At 38.9% G+C, this 16802-nt stretch overlaps 1 long non-coding RNA gene across 2 annotated transcripts; it reads left to right on the forward strand.

The window, feature by feature from the left end:
- The first annotated feature begins 11144 nt into the window (after nucleotides 1-11144).
- Nucleotides 11145-16418, forward strand: LOC147379275 (uncharacterized). Of its 2 annotated transcripts, XR_015132741.1 has the most exons (3): nucleotides 11182-12414; nucleotides 12804-14134; nucleotides 15359-16418. It is a non-coding gene; the product is annotated as an uncharacterized LOC147379275 (long non-coding RNA). The 2 variants fall into 2 exon arrangements; XR_015132740.1 differs by having other exon boundaries at nucleotides 11145-12414; nucleotides 12804-16418.
- The last annotated feature ends 384 nt before the right edge of the window (nucleotides 16419-16802 follow it).

Below are 16802 nucleotides of genomic sequence, written 5' to 3' on the forward strand. Positions count from 1 at the left end.
AACTCCTGGAGTTGGTGATGAACAGGGAGGCCTGGCGTGCTGCAATTCATGAGGTCTCAAAGAGTCAGACACGACTGAGTGACTGAACTGAACTGAACCTTGAAGAGGAACAATCTCACAAGAATTCAAGTTTGGTGAGCGTTTTTATTAAAATATAAAGAACTAGAGAAATCATCCTCAATGTAAAAGATAAGAGAATTCTGAATATCTGATGCTTTTTATATTGTCACTATAAAGTAATACAATATTCATGGTCCAAAAGTACCTTCATGATTATCTGTCTCAGTCCTTATTTTATTTTATTAATTCAAACTTGCTTATTCAGAAAAAGGATTTGAAGGAATATTTAATTAAAAGATAGATGAGCTGGAATATTTAAAGTAAAAAGATAAATAACCATATAAAGGAAGGAGAGATTATTCCATCTGGAAACTAAAGGGAGATCACAGTTGTACTTGGGTATCAGTTCCATTTGTGGCTTGTTGGCAAAAAAGGCAAAAATGGAAAATGTTATTTATCTGTAACAATTTATATTATGTAATAATATTAATAGCTATATATATGTGTGTGTGTGTGTGTGTGTGCGTGTGTGTATAAGAAAGGATAAGGCAGTACCTAGCACAAAGTAAGCTGTTCATTAAGTGTTCCTGCCTCCCCTTTATTTAAAAGAGCCATTTTCTTTTTATACAAATTCCAGTTAGAGTGTAGCATCCCTTTCTGAAATAACATGATCTTGAACATGGGGAACTGTTCTTTTCTTATTAAATAAGTAAATAACTCCTATATTGTAAGATGAAATTCAAAAAATAAGTGACAAATTCTTCACAACCTTAAATTGCTCAAAGAACTAGCTTTTAAAAGAGAAAGAGGAACAGAAGGGAAAGGAAAGGACGGAGAGAGGAGGAGAAGACAGGAAGGAGGGAAAGAGAGGGGAGAGGATAAAACTGACATCTAATATGTGTGCACATTTATAAAAGTTTAAGCAAATTTCCTCAAGATTTCAAGATTCAGCTGACAATATTTTCCATTAATTACTCAAGGCAACTCACCCATAAGCACCCAGTGATTTAAGGAAAGCCACATCTATTCACTTATACATACTGATGAGGACTAGTGACCAATAGGTGATGACTATTCTTAAGAGCTATATGCTTTTGAGGGTTTGATTATTTCATCCAATAATTTTGTATATTTTAAGTATTGGTTCACTTATTCAAAAGTTTTAAAGTTTTAGTAGGTACAAAACTGGCAGAAGCATATCAGAACATTGAGACTCCATAGACAAAACCCTAATGAAATAGAGACAAGATGGAATAATCCAAAGCTTCCCAATCGGCAGGCCACTGCCAAGGGTCCAGGTGTGCTAAAGGAAACAGGTGACCTGAGAGCGTGCTCTCTCAGCCTTGGGGTTCCTGGAGTAAGTAGCTGCGCCTGTTTTCACCATTATGCTACAATAGTGTCACTTTCTATGCATAATAAGAAGGGGAAAGCACCCAAAAGAGACTATGAAACAACAGCAATGAATACGGAGAGAGAACATTGATGAGAAGAATGATTTGAAAGAGAAGGAAAAGAAATCATTGAAAAAACAGGTCACAAATGGTTACAGAGATTGCAGTCAATTCAAAAAACATAGTAATTAGAAATATGAGTTGCAGTTGTAAGCATTTCCAGGGAAGATAATATGGTTAAAAGTTAAATAGGCAAAGAAACACATTAAATGCTCTAATGACAGTAAAGTGTCTGAAACTATCTCTTTATTATATCTGTTTCTGGGATGCCAAGGGATAATAAATTTTGTTTTGTTTTTGTTATTTTTCTTAAAGCTATGCAACTCAGAATTGCATTCCCACCAGTGTACTTGAAAATAAAATACCCAACTGGACACAGTGACTCAGGTTTTAATGATACAGCTGATTTTAAAAAGGATAACTTTTTATTGGTAACTATAAAAATCTGAGTACAAATATGTATGCTATCCCATGAACTAATAATTAGCAGTAGTGTTTCTGATTTCAGTGAGTTTAAAATTCAAAATTTAGTACTTGGTACATTATTGAAAACAAAGATTGGCTAAGTTACCAAGTTTTATTTCAACTTAACTTAGATAATCATATGAAGATTGTTCCTTAGGAATATTCAATTCAGGGACTTCCCTGGTGGTCCAATGGCTAACTCTCCATGCTCCCAATTGAGGAGGCCCAGGTTCAATCCCTGGTCAGGGAACTAGATCCCACATGCTGCAATCAAAGATCCCACATTCTAAAATGAAGATCTAAGAGTGTATACGTGTGCAACTAAGACCCAGCACAGCCAAATACATATTTTTTTTTAATTTAATTCAAACTCAAGTGATAAAACCCCTTTGAGTATGTTCACAATAGTTTGAAATTAAAGTACCTTATTCACTTTCAAAACTTTTTATTCAATCCCAAATATAGGGAAAATCTTACAACTAAACTTCCTAGAAACCATTTTTACTTTTAAGGCACAGCCAGTCTACACATATTGTTGTTATTATTACTTGAGGAATTTGATGGTCTAGGAATGTTTATCAAAGTTACTTTTCTGTTATCTCCACAGAAAATAAAACTAATTCAATAATAATCCCACAAAACCAGACAATTACTCCTAACATTCTAATATAGTCTTAAACACATTTTTCTTATGTTTTTATTTTTTACATAATAAATATCCTACAGTTTTGTATCACATTTCCTAATATTATAGTGTAAAACTTCCTATATATAACTTCTACCTGATATTTCAATCACATTATTTATAATACTTATATATTACTCTATCATACAACTACACTATAATTAATTTATTCCAGCAGTTTAAACTATTGTTAAACATTTAAGCCATTTGCAATATTTTATTACTAGATACAGTACAGAATTCTCTGGTCAAATATTAAAATGTGCAACAATGTACAACCAAAAAAAATAAAAATAAAAAATGATTTTAATACATAACCAAGTAAGAGAAAATGAAAAGTAAGGATAAGTAGGAGATAAAACCACTCACCAGGGGTATTAGAATCAGATAGGCCAGGGGCTGAGGGCTGTAATTTAATGAAGTTAGGAAATAGAATAGGAGATGTCACACTCATGAGAGTCAGAACTAAACTTTGCATAAAACTGGGGGCCACAAAGGGTTGTGCATTCTATTCTACAATCTCTGCTTGCCAGCCTTGAAAAGCTATAAAGAAGTTGATCATGTACAATGGATAAGGTTGAAAAAGAATCACCTGTATTTAGGAAGGAAGAGCACCAAATCTGTGTCATGGATAAGAGGCTTATATTCCCCAGGAATGGGAATCCCAACATGAGAAACTAACAGTACACTTTGTTCAAAACAGTAAAACTCGTAAATCCTAGGAAGAGGCCAATACAAAATCATTCCACAGGAATGACTCCACAGAGACAATTCTACAACCCAGGACACTGGCTTCAGTAGTAAACAACCCCTACTGAAGAATTGTTCACAGTAAAAAAAAAAAAAAAAAAAGCTGCAAGCCCTATATAAAAGTGAGTTACACTGTAGCAGGGTGAATAGATGCAACTAAGGGAATCATTTGAACCCTCAAAACTGAAGATAATAGAGCAGTCCAAAAGAAGCTTGCAAGTAAACATTAAAATAAGTCTGAAATTATCAAAGAAACAGAGAAAAGAACAGAATCTCAATGTCAAGAACAGAGGATTAGGTACAAATGTGATTTAAAGCAAAAATGGTCTTCCCTGGTGGCTCGATCAGTGAAGATTCTGCCTGCCATGTTGAGAGACCCAGGTTCAATCCCTGGGTTGGGAAGATTCCCTGGAGAAGGAAATGGCAACCCACTTCAATATTCTGGCCTGGAGAATTCCATGGACAGAGGAGCCTGGTGGGCCTCCAGTGCATGGGGTCACAAAGAGTCAGACAAGACTGAGTGACTAACACTTTCAGTTTCATAAATAAAAAATGTATGATCAATGCAATTTTTTAAATGTAAACATTTCAATTCAAAAGTCATTAAGTGGAGCTGAGTATGACAGGTGTCCATGAAAGGTCAATGAGTGGGGAACACAGATGCAAGGAGAAATGGGCCACATACAGGTAGGACTGATGCAATAAATATATGGAGAATAAATGTATGAGAAACATCAGATTCCTCATGTTAGAGAAAGGAGAGACATATACAAAAAGATAAAAAAATAAAGTGGACTGGAATGGAAAGTATAAGGGGAACTCATGGATGTCAATATAAATGGTTTGAGATGTAAATATAGAAGTATATATATATATATATGTATGTATGTATGTATGTGTATCTACGGAGAAGGCGATGGCACCCCACTCCAGTACTCTTGCCTGGAAAATCCCATGGATGGAGGAGCCTGATAGGCTGCAGTCCATGGGGTCACGAAGAGTCGGACAGGACTGAGTGACTTCACTTTCGTTTTTCACTTTCATGTATTGGAGAAAGCAATGGCAACCCACTCCGGTGTTCTTGCTTGGAGAATCCCAGGGACGGGAGAGCCTGGTGGGCTGCCGTCTATGGGGTCACACAGAGTTGGACACGACTGAAGCGACTTAACAACAACAACAACAATGTGTATCTAGATAGATGGGGCTTCCTTGGTGGCTCAGTGGTAAAAGAATCCACCTGCCAATGCAGAAGAAGCAGGAGACATGGTTTCAATCCCTGGGTCGGGAAGATTCCCTGGAGAAGGAAATGGCAACCCATTCCAGTATTCTTGCCTGGAAAATTTCATGGACAGAGGAGCCTGCAGGGCTACAGTCCACGGGGTTGCAAAGAGTCAGTGGTAAAGAATCTGCTTGCCAATACAGGAGATGCAGGAGACATGGTTTCAGTTCCTGGATTGGGAAGATTCCCTGAAGAAGGAAATGGAAACCCACTCCAGTATTCTTGCCTAGAAAACTCCATGAACAGAGGAGTCTGGAAGGCTGTAGTCCATGGGGTCTCAAAGAGTCAGACACGACTGATTGACGAAACAACAACAATCTAGATAGATACATACAGAAGAAGAGAGAACTAATGTGAGAGTGATCTGAGAATAACAGCAATGATTACACCTAACACTCAGATCTTACTCTCTTAAATAACCACTCTCCACTAAAAGGAACCACAGGGCTTCTTGGAGAAAGGCTGCTTTCTGAGCGGAGCAAGGAAAGTATTACTATAAGGTGAGCTTGAAACATCTTTGGGCCAAAAAGTAATGAAGTGCTCAGGGAATCATGGGTAAAAAATCAAAGACACAGACATCAGCGTAAAGGGAACCCTAGCCCATTTTTGGACAATTTGAGCATCAAAATAGATAATTATTGCAAAGGATAATAATCCATTGAGTAAAACAAATTCATGTATTGTATAAAACAAATTCTGTATAGTCAAAGCTATGGTTTTTCCAGTAATCATGTGAGAGTTGGGCCATAAAGAAGGCTGAGCACTGAAGAATTGATGCTTTCCAATTGTGGTGCTAAAGAAGACTCTTGAGAGTCCTTGGACAGCAAGGAGATCAAACCAGTTAATCCTAAAGGAAATCAACCCTGAATATTCATTGGAAGGACTGATGCTGAAGCTGAGGCTCCAATACTTCGGCCACCTGATGTGAAAAGCTGACTCATTGGAAAAGAGCCTGATGCTGGGAAAGATTGAAGGCAAGAGCAGAAGGGAGTGAAAGAGTATGAGATGGCTGGATGGCATCACTGACTCAAAGGACATAGTCTGAGCAAACTCTGAGAGATAATGAAGGACAGGGAAGTCTGGAGATTGCAGTCCATGGGTTGCAAAGAGTCATATACAACTTAGCAACTGAACAACACTAATGCTAATGTAAATAAACAAGTGAGTATCTAAACACAGAGAAAAGAAAACTTTTCCTTACAGTGGACTGCCAGTGAATACATGGAGGTACAATAAAGAAATCAGAAAATCACAGTTTCACAAGCATCAGAGTAATAATTAATTCAGCCAAGCAACATCAATGGATGCTAGAGCTGCTTGGTGGAAATTTAATGAGAAATGGGATGTACAGTTTCAAAGTATTTCTTCCCAAAGTCCTCACTAATTACTAAAGGACAAAGAGTACCTTTACAGTGGAGAATCCTGACAAATACCACTCTAACCAGGGTTATGATCATCAGTAGAGGGACAAATCAAAACCATGTGCCATCTAATAGGATGCAAGGAGAAGAATATGTATCCCTTCTGTAATATTCCTATCAAAACACATAGCCTAAATCTAACCATGAGGAGACATCACAGGTATGAAAACTGAGAGACATTCCACAAAATAACCGAGTGGTAATCTTCAAAAGTGTCAACATGAATGTCAAGGAAGACTGAGGAGCTGCTCCAGACCAAAGGTGACTGAACAGACAACTATTCACAATGCATAATTCCAAGCTAAATCCTTTTAATCAAAGGGTATTACTGAGACAACTGGCAAAACCTGAAAGGAGTCTGATTAGATGGTAGTAATGTATCAATGTTAATTTCCTGATTTGGATGATTGTGCTTATGTAAGAGAATGTCCTTTTGTAAGAAGTACAGACTAAGTAATCAGAAGTGATAAGGCATCACATCGGCCACTTACTCTTAAATATGTCAGGAAGAAAAGTTCTTCATCCTATTCCTATGAGCCTTTTCTGGGTTTGAAATTATTTCATGTTAAAAGAATACAAATGGTAAACAGTAGAGCTGCTGCTGCGTCGCTTCAGTCGTGTCCGACTCTGTGCGACCCCATAGACGGCAGCCCACCAGGCTCCTCTGTCCCTGGGATTCTCCAAGCAAGAATATTGGAGTGGGTTGCCATTTCCTTCTCCAATGCATGAAAGTGAAAAGTGAAAGTGAAATCACTCAGTCGTGCCCGACTCTTAGCAACCCTATGGACTGCAGCCTACCAGGCTCCTCCGTCCATGGGATTTTCCAGGCAAGAGTACTGGAGTGGGTTGCCGTCAGGCACAGCTAATGGTGAATTAACTATTTGGAACCTAGAACAGAAATGATTTTTAAAACAAGGATATTAAAATATGGGACAAAAACTAAGAAAATGAGTAGAAGATTTCAGAGTTAAGGATTTTCAAGGGCCTTACATGGGTTCATAGGACCATACAGATGTACTATTTAAGAATTTAAGAAGGCACATAGAAATTAAAAGCTTACATAAAGTACATATAGAATTAAAAACTTCCATATCAGTAGGGAAAAGTGTGAGAAATAACAAAAACGTGATCAATCTTATAGAAAGCTGGATAAGGAATAAAACCATAGAAACTTAAAAAGGATAATTTTTAAAAGTTAGCAAAATCATAATAAAAATTCTTGGACATAACTCTCTTTATATATATATATATCATGTCCTTAGGAGCCTTAGAAATGGAATCACTGTGTTAAAATTTATGTACACAATTTTATTATAGATACAATAACTTTTGATACACCGAATAAACAGGTTTTGTTTTAGAAACTACGTTTTATTTATTTATTTATTTTAACCAGAGGATAATTATTTTACAATATTGTGATGATTTTTGCCATACATCAACATGAATCAGCCATGGGTAGACACGTGTTCCCACATCCTGAACCACACTCCCACCTCCCTCCCCACCCCATCCCTCTGGGTCATCCCAGAGCACAGGCTTTGGGTGACCTGCTTCATGCATCGAACTTGCACTGGTCATCTGTTTTACATATGGTAATATACATGTTTCACTGCTATTCTCTCAAATCATCCCACCCTTGCCTTCTCCCACGGAGTCCAAAAGTCTGTTCTTTACATCTGTGTCTCTTTTGCTGCCTTACATATAGGATCACCGTTACTGTCTTTCTAAATTCCATATATATACATTAATATACAGTATTTGTGTTTCTCTTTCTGACTTACTTCAAGAAATTATGCTTTTTAATAAGAAATTTTAACTGCACATCTCTTGGGTGCTTCCCCGGCAACTCAGAGGTAAAGAATTCGCTTTCTATGTAGGAGTCGCAGGGGACGCAGGTTGAATTCCTGGGCTGGGAAGATCCCTTGGAGGAGGGCATGGGAACCCACTCCAGTATTCTTGCCTGGAGAATCCCATGGACAGAAGAGCCTGAAAGGCTACAGTCCATAGGGTTGCAAAGAGTCAGACACAACTGAAGCGACTTAGCACACACGCATGCACATCTCTTAAACTTCACTTTGCCATGCTTCACTCTGTTAATTATGCCCCAGCTGCACTATTCTCCTACCTGCTCCAGACATGCCAACCTCTTTCTTGCCTTAGGGCCTCACAGATGCTGTTCTCTCTGTCTGGATGGTCCCCCACTTTCCCCCACACCCCACGATAAATTGTTTCCTTTTGGTCTTCCCACAATTTCCACTTCCCCAGGGAAATCCTCCCATGATTTTCCTTTAGCCCCATGTGCGAGATCAACTTCAAGGGAAGCCAGAGCCACATGCCGCAGCAAACTTTCCACAACTTTCTCTCCTAAAATGGAGGGATGCAGTGTCACCATCTTATGTTAATTTTTATAGCACAGTCTTCCTCTTTCGACACTGTAGTCAGAGTTTTTTCTTTCATAAATCAAGCTGCTAAGTGCTATTAAAACATATAATAAAAAGGTAAATGGCCTCTGTATTAATCTTAAGTACTGCCTCCTGTAATATGATTTTTAAAGCTATATTCTCAAATTACATAAATCCCATGGGGCTGATTGTCAATGTCTTTCACACATTAGACAGCCTTATTGTGGCTGTCATATAACTTATGCCAAATCTGTTTTCTTCTCCTAAAAAAAAAAAAAGAGAGAGAAAAGAAAAACATCTTGTTATGAGACTTTTGTGAACTCGGTGCTGGTGAAAGGAGTCATATTAACAGCTCATGACCTTGGCTTCCCCACAGAAGAAACACCCTCTTAGAGCACTCATATGCCTCACATGCACTTCAAAACAAATCCACTATTTTGCTGTTGACAGTCATCGAATATTGCTGCAACTTTTTGTCATTTGAGTTTTTTCCCACTTCCAGAAGGAAGTGACCTGGACAACTGCTAAGGAATTGGCTTTAAGGGTCTGGTGATGGCTGCCAGGCATGAGCTGGTTAGTTATTAACATTACCAGACCTGTCTGTAGCATTTAGGATTTGCACTGTGTTTTACAATCCCTTTTCTTAGTCATAACTCTCAGACTTGTGAACGAGGCAGCTGCTGTCACTTCAGCTTTGCAATTTGGATGCTGATCCATGGAAAGGTTAAATACCGTTTCCAAGGTCACCGAGAGTTTTCCCAACAGAGCCTACTTAAGCATTCACTGCTGCTGACATAGGACTCTGGGGAGAAGGAAAGAGACGACGTGCAGAAAAGCCCTAGGCTAAATGAGAATGCTACACCATAAGCATATCCTGGGAATAGCCTCTCTCATAAACTACTAAAGACAACTACACCAGGAAATATCCGATTTTGTCCAATACTTGCTAATATTAAATAAAATTATCCTTGAGGGTAAGAGGAGTTGGGAGATTGGGATTGACACATACACAACATTGATGCTAAGTATAAAAGAGATAACTAATGAGGATATACTGTATAGCACAGGGAACTCTACTTAATACACTGTGGTGACCTGAATGGGAAAGAAGTTCAACAGGGAGGGGTTATATGTACACACACAATTGATTCATTTTGCTATATAGAAGAAATTAGCACAACATTGTAAAGCAATTATATCCCAATGAAAATTATTTTTTAAAAAAACAGACGATACTGGATGCTTGGGGCTGGTGCACTGGGACGACCCAGAGGGATGGTACGGGGAGGGAGGAGGGAGGAGGGTTCAGGATGGGGAACATGTGTATACCTGTGGCAGATTCATGTTGATATATGGCAAAACCAATACAATATTGTAAAGTTAAAAAATAAAATAAAGAAATAAATAAAAAATAAAAACAGAGGACAGAGATTTGAAGCAAACACGGTAAAACATTTCTTCAAACTGAGAGAGGGGTACGCAGATATCTGGCAAAGGAAATGGCAACCCACTCCAGTATTCTTGCCTGGAAAATCCCACAGACAGAGGAACCTAGCAGGCTATACAGTCCATGGGGTCACAAAGAGTGGGACACGACTTGGTGACTAAATAACAATAACAATCTGTAGATATCAGTTGTATGTTTTATACCGCACTGCATGTTTGAACATTTCTTACCATTTTTTAAATTTTATCATCCTTTAAACAAAGTCGTGTTATATATCACAGACAATGTTTTAAGCCCACCCCATATTAACAAACAATGTTCTAACTAGAAGTTCTAGACTACTGGTTGAAATGGGTCTCCTAAAGCTTTGTAAGGGCTTCCCTGGTGGCTCAGAGGTTAAAGCATCTGCCTCCAATGCTAGAGACCTGGGTTCAATCCCTGGGTTGGGAAGATCCCCTGGAGAAGGAAATGGCAACACACCTCTATCTGAGAACTCATCAATTTCAAGATATATGAACTTGAAGACGACAAAACTCTATTCCTTAAAAAGTGGAAAAAAAAAATAACATTAGTCTCAGAATTCCTGGGAATAGCCAAGCTATTACCTGAAATAGAATGGAAAGGGGCTGAAAGAGAGTACACTAACTTTTTTTAATTTTTCCAAGATATATAGTTTACTTCCTATTTATATCATGTTGATGCTAATACATGTAGCAATATTTACAAACCCTAATGTAGTCCTATAGTTACGTGCTGAAAGCATTAGGGAGGCATTGTCTGATTTTTCTGTCTAAGGGTCACAATAGGATCTTATTGTCAAAGGGATTATCTCCTTATTGAGAGTAGCACACTGTCTTCAGAAAAGTTCAGTGGCTCACCCAACATCACACAGCTACCCCAGGGCACCTTTCCCCCAGTACAGTGCCCTGTTCTCATGCCATGCAATCTCCCTCTGACCTTCCCATGATGACACTATTGATACCCTCAAATATGTAGGAAACAATATCCATGAAGACATTTTAGTCTGGGGGTGGCCATGAGTGGAAGGAATCAATCAGCAACAATAACTACTAATCAACTGAATTTGGATGAAATACTGAAAATAATCTAAAATCCCATAAGCTGAAGACCTTTAAGAAGAGGAACTCCCCACTGCTCAGTAATTATCAGTCTCTGTTCATCGCTTATCCTAAACACATGGACCAAGAGTTGGAAACCCAGATGAGCTCCAGAGCCAGGCTGTGCCTCCAATCCCAGGCTCTCAGTCCCCATAATCACTTGTTTATCCAGTCCACCTCCTGCACATAGAAGGGTGCTGTTATGCCTATTTCTCACAGAAAGCAAACTAATAACATACAAATCAAACCTCTGGTCTTTTCTCTGTTTATTCCAGAAACAAATTTACTGTGGTTCAAATTCATTGCAGTGCGATTCATGAATACATTTGATCATCAAATCTTGGCAGATCTTCAGAGTTAATGTTGTTTAACATGGAGGAGGATAGATGCCAAGGCAGGGCCTAGAGCAACCAAACAGAATTGAACCTTCAACACATTTTCCTCAGCCACACCAGCCTCTAAGCAGAGTCCAAGCATGGGCCTCTCACTCCTGCCTTCAGCAGCAAACCAAAGACTTCTCATTGTGGGATTTGGGGATTTGGTTTGTTTTCCCTTTGCCCTGTGACCATGACTTTTTTAGGACGTGAGCGAGTTCACTGTCTCTCTGCCAAACTCCCCAGTTGGTCCCCACAGGACAGACTTGGCACCCGAGGTAACATAGCTAGGCAGACCACAAAGTCTCCAGAATGAAAAAATGCTGGAAGCTGATAATGTATTCAGCTGAGCATTCTTCCTGGCAGGGTGAGCGAGAGCATTATTGAGACCTTAAAAGCTTGGTGCTAACAACAAATGAGCACTGGCCTGGAAAATCCACTTCCTCTTAGGCATGATGAGGTAGGGATCTGGAAAGCAAGTTTTAGGTATTTGCAGAATCTCCCTGCATTAAAAAAAAAAAGAAAGAAAGCAAGAAAGAAAGAAAAAATGGTCACAGTCATATACAGGCTGCTTTCATGGAATCATTCAGTTCTGCAGCCCCTATATGTGATCCAAACCTCTTTGCATCTCCGACTGCAGCCCAGTACCTGAGGGTCAAGTACCCCACTGAGAGCTCAGAAAGAGAAGCCAAAAAAAGATATGGAGCTGGTACGGGTGACTGTTGAGCACAGATGGCCAGTTATCGATGTAATCTGTGTATCTGGGAGGCATGTGCTGTAAGAAGGCAGCTGCTAAACTGAATTAAGCCACAGTTTTTAAGAAGAGAAAGTGGATTGGAAACGGATAGAAGTTTTGAATGTATGCGGCTGTGTGAAGCTATGATCTATGGTTAAAAATCAGGATGATATGCACCAAGAGACTGAGGATCTTTCCAAAGTACAACCCTACGGAAGCCAGAGTGAGAATCCATTTTACTGTGTATTTGTGGGGTGCGGGGCACTCATTTTTCAAGCTCACCTTTAACTCTCTCAATGCACTGTTTTGCCAGTAAGCTAGAATGTGTTATATTACCATCACTGTTCCATGGTTTGGGATAGGATATTATGTCTAAGTTTAAAAGAAGGTATTGGCCTACCAATTTTCCTATGGGAGCAGAGAAGAGCAGGGAATGCTTTCACTCCATTTATTGGTCACTTAGACGTGTGGCTTCATCTGTACGGGTGGATAAATTCTGAATTTTCTATCTATCCACAGTGCAAGCCATAATGTCTGTGGAAAATGAGCCAACGTTACTTTGTTCTGGCTATGTGAGCAGCACTGAATTCTAATTTTGTTTCTCTATCTAAGCTCCAAATAGGAAGCTGCCAAGATCAATTCATTTTGATAAATCAACTGTTTCAGAAGGCCATCTACACTGAAATACAGCTGCTGTTCTTTTTTTTTTCTAACAAAATGATCATGAAGCAAGCATGAACCAACTATTACTCAGACTGTTTTACTGAACTAATGAATTGCTCTGGGAAGCCTGTTATGAAGATGTGTGTTCAATTATTACATACAAACTGGTTAAAAGGAAATACATCATAATTAGGCTAACATATCTACTGTGATGCAGCCTCTCCTGATGAAAGAACTCCTTTGAGACAGTGTGGGCACATTGGGGTACTTTGTGTTTTTCTGTTTATTGATTTTCATCTTTTATAATTTGATGGATTAACCAACACTGGTTCACAACTGTTCCTTATCCAGTTTAATGGAGAAAAAAAAAAACCCTCTTGGCCTCTTTTTAAAAAATCTTTTCCTGGATGTGTGAGAGGAATAAGCATTTGGTCTCCAGCAATACTACTGAGAACATTCACCTAGATCAAAATGAGGAAATGCATTTCAGCTGTCACTACCATGTCATTATGGCCCCTCCTCTACTGCATTTCTGTTGCCAAAAAGAATCCTCACCAGATCAAAATGATTGGAATCAGGCCCAAGACAGCTGTGGCCTAGATAAAGAAAACCAAGCGATTTTCAGTCTCCAAGATACCAAATAGAAAATGTCACTGATTGCCAGTATTACTCATCTGAATGTGACGCTTTCTGTACAGTCCTTGGCCTGTTGTTGTTTGCTAGAGTTTAAAGAGGAGAGAGGAGAGGATTCCATTTACTTTTTTTTTTTTTTTTAAGGTGTTGACTTTTAGACTCTTTATTAAGACCTCTAAAGATTTAAGTACCTGGCTCTATTAAAAACAGAGAAAAATCTATCTGGAAAACAAATAGGGATTTTTTTTTTTCAAGTACAGTGGTCTGTTACCTGATACATAGATAGCCTACAAAAACTTTTAAAGTGAGTTATGTAAGTTAAAAGGACCCCAGCTTAAAATAAAGGGACTAAAGCCTTCTACTGCAAAGCTGGGGACTCAGCAAGTGACGCAGAGAAAACTTTGGAAGTCTATGAAAAGAACCAACAAACCAATCAACTACAGTGCCCCTTATTCTATTAATGTTATTGTTCAAGAACTGAGGAGAAACTGGCATGCACAGAAATTCTGGACAGGAGAGTAGAAAAGGACATATGGAGTACGACTCTTAGATATATTAAAATGTGACCTCATATACTACTGGGGACTCTAATAAAAGGGAGACTACATGAAGGAAAAGTCATCAAGTCACAAGAAGTTTGGGTACTGGTAAGAAATTAATCCTTTTAGAGCTACCCATATTTAAGATGGCTTCACAGGTGGCTCGGTGGTAAAGAATCTGCCTGCCAGTGCAGGAGATACAAGAGATGCAGGTTCAATCCCTGAGTCAGGAAGATTCCCTGGAGAAGGAAATGGAAACCCACTCCAGTGTTCTTGTCTGGGAAATTCCCTTGCTTTCTCTGAAATAGAGATAATTACACCATGTAGGAGATAACGTGTAAAAGTGTGGTATTCTTGGAAGAACAGTGTTAAAAGAGTCCAGTCATGAGCAACTCAAGAGTGCTCCCCAACCTTTCTCATCTCACAAGATACATGAAGTTAATGATTGTGTAGACAAGGCACAATAGGTGTGAGGTTGCTCCAGCTGCAAGCTGCCATCCTGAGGACTGACAGCATAAATTTCTCAGATATATTATGAAGCTATTCACATGGGAGGGCTTCCCTGGTGAGTAAGCGGTAAAGAATCCACCTGCCAAAGCAGGAGACACGGGTTTGGTCCCTGGGTGGAGAAGATCCCCTGGAGGAGGCTATGGCAACCAACACCAGTATTCTTCTTGCCTGGAGAATCCCATGGACAGAGGAACCTGGAAGGCTACAGTCCATAGGATCACAAGGAATTGGACATGACAGAAGCGACTTAGCAGCAGCAGCAGCAGAGCAACTCAGCACACACACATGCATTCACATGGGAAGCTTTGCTGTACAGCAGAGGATATTAACCTTTCTTGTGCCTTTGAGTGTGTTAGTCAGTCGTATCTGACTCTATGCAACCCCACGAACTGGGACCCACCAGGCTTCTCTGTCCATGGAATTTTCCAGGCTAGACTACCGGAGTAGGTGTCCATTCCCTTCTCCAGGTCTTTGTGCCTTGCACCCCTTTCTACCTGGTGATGCCTATGGATCCCATCTCAGAATAATATTTTTAAATGCATAAAATAAAATTCATGAGATTAAAAAGGAAACTGTATATTAAAATACAGTTTAAAATATTAAAAGTCGAGTGTATGATATAGCCTTTTTTATTAAAACAGGAAATAAGAAGATCTAGTGACAAGTCTAGTAACTGCCATAATTTCAAAGTACCTGTGACAGCGGGTAATATCTGCAACAATCACACTGTGATGATATCAAAACATTTATTATTTGTATGAAAGACAAAATCATGAATGTTGCTAATATAACAGTGTTTTATCTTGTAACTTAAATTCACAGTTGAAGGATACGCCAACTTTGAAGTGAAAAGAAATAAGCATGACTTTTTTTTTAATCCAACAAATTCCTTGATTTTTCTCTGTCAATCTAATGCTGAACCCTGCTTTAAAAGAAGAAAGGTACAGGAAAAATTCAACATTCAGAAAACTAAGATCATGGCATCTGGTCCCATCACTTCACAGCAAACACATGAGGAAACAATGGAAACAGTGACAGACTTTATTTTCTTGGGCTCCAAAATCACTGCAAACGGTGACTACAGCCATGAAATTAAAAGATGCTTGTTCTTTAGAAGGAAAGCTATGACAAACCTAGACAGAGTATTAAAAGCAGAGACATCACTTGCTGACAAAGGTCCCTGTAAGTCAAATATAACTTATAGGAAGGACCCTTAGGGACCTTATAAGTTTTTCCAGTAGTCATGTACGAATGTGAGAGTTGAACCATAAAGAAGGCTGAGCACTGAAGAACTGATGCTTTTGAACTGTGGTGTTGGAGACAACTCTTGAGAGTCCCTTGGACTGCAAGGAGATCAAACAAGTCAATCCTACAGGAAATCAATTCTGAATATTCATTGGAAGGACTGATGCTGAAGCTGAACCTCTAATACTTTGGCCACCTGATGCAAAGAACTGACTTTTAGAAAAGACCCTGATGCTAGGAAAGATTGAAGGCAGGAGGAGAAGGGGATGACAGAGGATGAGATGGCTGGATGGCATCACCAATTCAATGGACACAAGTTTGAGCAAGCTCCAGGAGTTGATGATGGACAGGGAAGCCTGGCATGCTGCAGTCCATGGGGTCACAAAGAGTTGGACATGACTGAGCGACTAGACTAAACTGAACTGAACTGACTGATGGTACACACCAGAAGTTTGGGCACAGGCAGAAACGCACCGTGAAATGTAGCCAAAGGTGTGAGGTGAATGCGGCTTGCTCCAGCCAGTCCTTTCTGTCACAGTTAAAGACAGGAAGCAGTCTCCACAGCTCAGAATGAAAATGGGCAATTATTTGCTAATTTGAGTCAATATTCAGTCAATAAAGTCATCCAATCTCCAAAGTAAAATATTTTGACATATTTTTTTATCATTGAAACAACAAATTCTTCCTATAGAAACTAAGGTTATATTAGTTAATCCATATTGTTATAGAAATTAGTATTTTAAAAAACCCTAAAAATCTTCTGGTTGAGACTGTAAGGAAATTCAAGCATTTAAAATTGTTATCCACATACCTCAAATACACAGCACTCAAAAGTGTAACAACACTTCACACACACACTTATTACCTCCTCCTCAAATAATATTCTAGAAGCATCTTATATGATTACTCTCTTAGAGACCACTGAATTCTCTGGTTAGCCTTCTGGGCCATGATGTTTAATCCAGAAGATGGTTAAATATGTAAGTTAATAAAAAAAAATACTGAATAAATATGGGAACAC

This window comes from Bos grunniens, chromosome 1 (genome assembly GCF_055505025.1).
Source record: "Bos grunniens cultivar Pamir isolate PY7600 chromosome 1, Bosgru_T2T1.0, whole genome shotgun sequence".
In the NCBI taxonomy this organism is placed as follows: Eukaryota; Metazoa; Chordata; class Mammalia; order Artiodactyla; family Bovidae; genus Bos; species Bos grunniens.